Source organism: Silene latifolia, chromosome X (genome assembly GCF_048544455.1).
Source record: "Silene latifolia isolate original U9 population chromosome X, ASM4854445v1, whole genome shotgun sequence".
Classification (NCBI taxonomy): domain Eukaryota; kingdom Viridiplantae; phylum Streptophyta; class Magnoliopsida; order Caryophyllales; family Caryophyllaceae; genus Silene; species Silene latifolia.
Genome location: NC_133537.1, coordinates 212,432,485 through 212,439,199, shown reverse-complemented (window position 1 = coordinate 212,439,199; position 6,715 = coordinate 212,432,485). Strand labels below are relative to the sequence as shown.

Sequence of the window (6,715 nt, the reverse complement as noted above, 5' to 3'; positions counted from 1 at the left end):
AGTACTTAAGGATGTTTTTTACGGCTATCCAGTGACTCTCACCAGGCTTGGCTTGATAACGACTTGTCATGCTCAAGGCATACGCGACGTCGGGACGAGTGCAAATTATAGCATACATGATAACGGAAGTGAGCGATGGAATATCATTCCCGATGAGCAATATTTAATCCACATATAGGATAAGGAATGCAACCATATAGGATAAGGAATGCAACCTTACTCCCATTAAACATCATGTACAAACACGGTTCTTCAACACTTCCAGTGAAACCGTATTGTTTAATAACATGATCAAAGCGATGATTCCAACTCCGAGATGCTTGCTTAAGACCATAGATGGACTTATTGAGCTTCTACACCTTCTTAGGGTTAGATATATCCACAAAACCTTCAGGTTGTATCATGTACACTTCCTCTTCTAGAATCCCATTCAAGAAGGCGGTTTTGACATCCATTTGCCAAATCTCATAATCATAAAACGCGAAAACCGCTAAGATTATCCTAATGGACCGAAGTATAGCGACTGGAGCGAAGGTTTTGTCATAGTGTAGACCATGACAAAGGAGGCATGCTCATGCTTTTTGTCTTATCAAGACCATATCTAGGTATCTACGCTTGTAACGTAATGATGGTGTTTAGTGCATAACTAAGAACACCCATTATTTCCCTTAACCACCCAATATTTCGGCCCTCATGTAATATGTGACATGTGACACATGACATGTTTATCAGATAATGTATGCATATTTAAAAAATTAAATATCATTACGTAATCAATTAATTAAACTTAATAACTTAAGTAGTAATTCACAATTATATATATAAAAAATGGGTCATTTAAGACTTAGTTAATATAATCTACTACATTTTATAATTATAACTAACTAATTACTCGTATCTCAAATGATTCTTAAACATTAATCAATTTTAGTAATGTAACATATTAATTACTAAATTGAATCTTATTTAATCACATTACAATAAGATATATAATTCTCACTTATAAATAAATTTGTTCAATTTAAGGATTTAATTAATCCGTATCAATATACGATTAATTAACTTTACAGTTTGGTAATCGTCCTATAGGTGTGACCCTAAGGGATTACCTGATCACCACCGTCAAACGACATTAATGTCAAAGTCTAGTTAGCCAATCATTACCGATTAATGTTGATCAGTTGACTATATAATTGAATCATCCCATTTGTATTCTTATTACGAGATTTAATATGTGATCGCACTATTGTTGAGGACACATACTCCAACAATCTCCCACTTTTCCGAGACAAGTGTGCGTCACCAATTCTCTTGTCCTATTACATCATCTCCAACTCAATGCAGGGTGTCTTGCAGGTCGTACTTGCATTAGATCATATCTTGAGTGGTTTCCTCGATCTGGAGAGTAACTGTTTGACCGGAATTATCTACCGTAAATACCTTCTGAGCGTGGCCACGCATTTTCAGTTCGCTACTCCTCGAGTGGCCCTGAGATTTTAGATAACCCTGACAAGGGGGTGGACAATTCCTATCGCACTATTCCCTTTGAATAGCCACAGCTCATCATGACCCAAAATATGCCTATTTGACCTCAGTTACGAAAATCGTAGAGCATAAATCAAAATCACTCAGACACTGTGCCACCATGGGCAAACAGTCTCTAATCAAAGAATCGACTCAAAAAATTGCTATAGTAGCTCTCGCCACGACCTGGCTTTATAAAAATTACCAGAACTCTATAAGCGGTCACTGCCCGACAGAGTGTCCCATACAGTCTGCCTATGTGATCGACTAGTCATCTATTATGACTCTATGGCACTTGAACTTCCCATCAATCGCATCACACTCTAGTTACTTGAAGACGTCACCTCATATAAGCAACTAGGTGCTAATACTATGTTAATCCAGTTTACTTTAATAGGGTTCAACGTTATCCTTACAACCTATTTGGATATAACAAAGTAATAAAAGAGTTTTTAATATAAAACTCAAACGATGAATGCATTATCACATATGTAAAGTTGATACCATATCAATTACCACATAATCTATAATCCATACTTAGTATTGTATATAACTATACATCTCAACTCAATTGAAATTGCATGACTTATCATGCTTAGTCTAAGAAAAGGCCTTGGCTAGCAAGTTCTATGAAAAGGCCTTGGTTAGCAAGTTAAATTGAAATGGCATGACTTATCATGCTTAGCCTAAGAACTTCTTTGAGTACGTGTCGAGATCCAATCTAGACATAGGCTCTCTTGCCTTAAATAACTCCCACTGTCCTCAAAGTGAGTAGGGATAGGACCTTCGGTTATTGGAATGAACTATCATTGTTCCTCCAGTTCACAAAACCGAATCCTAATATCATCCCTTAATTCTTGCATATCTCACTATTGCCAGTGTACACAATTTCCGTTGTGTATATCTCATTGTTCAACTGCCTAGGACGTTTCTAGCAAATATCCTCCTTAAATAATATATTCAAGATGGTTCTCTAACCATCCTTATATGTTTAGAATATGGTTTTTGTGTAACTCCTTGCACATGGATCCATCTCATTTCTAAATCCTTAGCTTCATATCTTTAGTACTTCCTGAGTACTAACTAATGAACTATGTGGCTATATAGAGACTTCTCTCAAAGATTGGATTTATAACTTCTCGTCATACTCCAAGTATACCAAGTTTAAGAATGGTGATACATCTTAGTGTAATGAATTAATCCCGGAGCGGAAGCATGTGGATTTAATTTCTACATGTTCAATACTTTTGAACTTGTCAAGATTCTTATTAACATAAGATTATTCAGTTAACACTAATATTCTATTAGAACTGTCTTTATAGGTCTGGATACCTTAGAGATGTATTATTCTTCTCCTAAGTCTTCCATCATTCACAATGATCAATATGTCCCTTACATATAAGACTAGTAACACCACATTACTCCCACTAAACTCTATGTATAAACAGAACTACTCGACAATTCGAGAAAACTTTATCACATGATCAAAACATACAATTCAACTCCTTTACTTCTTCATAAGACTTCTTCTTAAGTGTTCATCCTACCTTAGGGTAGTTGCGATTGACAAAACTCATACAAGATGATTTTTAAATCCAACTATAAAATCCAAATTTTAATGAAGCGTTGTTGTTGCGTGCAAAGCCCTTTGCCACCAATCAACCAAGATAAATAAACATTTTCATGTTTATGCTCATTTTGGACTTTTGCGGAGTTGAAACTAGATAAATCATATTAATAAGTTACTGAACAGGAGTCAAAAATAACATGACTCATGTCCACTTTAGATTTCGAAGAAATAATTACGATTTTGACCTAAAAAGGGAACATCTTCCTACGTCTTATTCTCAGTTTGTGGCTCTTGAACATTTTCTCCCACTCTGTCTTTAAGAAATAATCCTCTTTCTTTTAATAGACATCATCACGAGCCACAAACCCTTTGTTCTCGTGATCATGTAGGAAGAGATCCACTAATGGAAAAAACCCATATTGCGTCAGTTGTAAAAGGCCTTTTGCGTCGGTTCTTGACCGACGTATATCGAGGAGTCGTATTTGATATGCGTCTGTTTTGTAACCGACGCAAAAAGTTAACATTTGCGTCAGTTGTGTCTTAAAAACCGATGCAAAAAGGTGTCATTTGCGTCAGTTGTATTAGTAGAATTGACGCAATAGACTCTTACAACCGACGCAAATAGTTGTTATTTGTGTCAGTTCTTCACATAACCGATGCATTTGCTTTTATTTTTTGCGTCAGTTCTACCAGAAAAAACTGATGCAATTGATAAATTATTTTAAGAACCATTTGCGCATTTGTCATCAGAAACGGATGCAATTAATGTTTTTTTTATATACAAAAATTTGTTGTCGAAAATCTTGTAAAACTAACAATTCGAATACAAAAGCTTGAAAACCTACAACAGGAATCCAACCAGCCACCAATACATAACATGTAAAGTAACATTAAATTTCATTCAACCCAACAACGTTCCAAATACAATCCAATGTATACAAAATCTCACAAATGTCTTAGTTACTAAGCTAATCTATACTAAATGATCTCTAAACATCTACTAGCCGAAACTTCTCTAGCCAAATTCATATACATGGTTGAAAAATGAATGCGGGGACGTGATGTATTATGAAGATCAAGAATATAAAACCCTTGTTCACATACACCTCTTCAATGCACCGGGGATTGTTAGATGTTAAAGTCGACATCTCTTCCCATGTAATATCAGTGCTTGCTTTGTGAAAATGTACACCATTAATTTTGAAGAGCCTCGACGTGAAAAATGTGCAAGGTCTTTGAGGCCATCACCTTTTTCTTTAACCGAGTAATAACCTATGGGGAGATGGATTCAGCAAACAAGCAAGGACATGTCAGTGTATGAAAAAAATGGGAAGTCCCAGTTTCAAATTAAACTAATCTTGAAACCAAATTAGAATAATTAAACAAGACTATAAGATGTAACAATCAGAAGTATAGAACTACAAACATGTGCAAAATTTTCACATTAGTCCTAACAGCAGGAGCATCAAATAAATGAACCATTGATAAGCTACCTTCTGATTAAACTAGACATTTTTCCCATAACACATTAAGATTGGTCTCCATGAATGTCCTATATGAATTAAATAAGAGCATTTGTTAGTAGAAGAACAGCCCTCAAAACAATACCACTCACTAAGAGAACACTGCAGAAACATGGGAGGCAATTTAACTACCTATAGTACAGACGTAAAGGCTGAAACCTCAGCCAGTTTGTCAGATGAAACAATTCTTGTACTGAATGTGGTATCAACAAGAAAGAGAACAAGTGATATCGTATACTCTTAGTCCTTCATCATCTAGAGAGGGTATAAATACAACAAACTGAAGAAGGCGAAATGTAAACTGACACAGTAGTCGATAGACACTCAACGGCTCTACTTGTCGGATGTAAACACCACACACACATCTAATGATAAGGATATACCATCACATATTCATTTAACTGATGTCATTCAACAATCAACTAAGCATATCCTGGAATGTCCATACACATCACAATTCACATGAACGTTTGAAACTTAAAATTGTACTCAATATGCAAAGCATTTGGCATACAGCTAGCTAGAGAGAAGGAGAGTAACCTGTAACCCGTCAAAACAAGGTGCAAATGAAGATGACAGTTTTGTATTTGACTTGCACCGCCGTCCTTTAAAAGATGTCCTCTATACTGCAAAAAAAAAAAAATCATGAGCTCACTCCCACACTCATGACTGTCTCCAACAAAATTAACAAAGCAAAAGGACCATTTAAGATACAGGTCCATACCTTGTGATTAAGTAGCATCCACCATCAGTTTGAACAAAGCAGAACCTCCATGGTGGCAACCACGCATCTTCCATGCCATGTTTTCTAGCTCATCCTGGCATTTAAAATTTACATTTTAAAACCTCCATAATAAACTATCAGAGAAAACCATTTCAGAAAGCCGTCAAAATGTTTTGAAAATATTATATAACTAGCCCATACTAAAAACAATAATTACGGCGAAAGCACAATTTTGGGCAAAATCAAACAAATTAAGAAACTAACATCAAGAGCCATTTGGGTAATAATATCAGCAAAAAAGAAGCTAATTCACCATCCGAAGTAACATCTGAAAACTCAACCACATCCAACGCCGCTTTACACTGCTGCATCGACAAGATTCCATTAACCTTAACTATTTTATTATCATCAAATAAATGAATCTTGTATTTATTTGAAACAATTGAAATCTGAATATAAACAAATTACCAGCAAATTTGAAGGAGCAGCCATACATGGATGGGGTGGGGGTTATCGTCAAATGGCCTAGATAGCCGATGGCAGGAGAACAGTGGCCACAAAACACTGGGCGGTGCGAGCAATACTCAATATGTACTTTCCTCTTACTGTACTAACCTTGGTGTATTGGGAAGTCTCGTACCCTAGAAAATAAAGAATCAAACCAGTAATCATACCCACAATAGCAAAGTACAACCGACCATATAAAAGAAAGAACTTATAACGATGTCGCTCCAAGGAACATAATGGATTTAACTTGTAACTTGTTCAGGAAATTCAGTTAAAAAGAAGTTAAGATAAACTAACAAGTTGAAGAGTACAGAACGCCACTCGTTAATTTGTCGCGTTAATGCTTTCATGTACTTCTGCTACTGCTACTAGTCATATGAATGGAAGGACTTTGGTAAAGGTTAGATGGACAAACTTTTTTGTGAAATAAGATAAAATTACGAGATGAATGAATGAGATTTCTCGAAATTATGCGATAACCCATATAACACAATATCAGTTCACAACAAGTCTTACCCAAAATCAATAAACCCCAATTATAGGAAATGTTATCAACATTAATCTACCAAAAACAAACACAAGAAGTGCCATGTATTCAGCAGTGATGAAATGGTCGTTGACAGCGACAAGCTCACAGTCATCCCTCTAATGGATAACTCTAACCCAAAATCAGTTTAATAATCCATTTTTTACTCAAAATCAAATAATGCAATCAATTGAAAAAATTCAACAGTGGAAAACAATCGAAAAATTAGAAGTCTCAGAAAAAAAGGAGGACAAACCAGTAAGCATGCTCGCAAGTCGCAACCTTTAATAAGGGCAGATTCCTGAAGCTCAATACTATCCAAACATATCGCGCACACCCCA

The 6,715-nt window shown here is 35.7% G+C and overlaps 1 long non-coding RNA gene across 1 annotated transcript; it reads right to left on the bottom strand.

Moving 5' to 3' along the window:
- Positions 1 to 5,400: 5,400 nt before the first annotated feature.
- LOC141621696 (uncharacterized) lies at positions 5,401 to 5,971 on the bottom strand. The gene is made up of 3 exons (XR_012532586.1): positions 5,810 to 5,971; positions 5,606 to 5,703; positions 5,401 to 5,435 (listed from the first exon to the last, which is right to left on the bottom strand). It is a non-coding gene; the product is annotated as an uncharacterized LOC141621696 (long non-coding RNA).
- Positions 5,972 to 6,715: the final 744 nt, after the last annotated feature.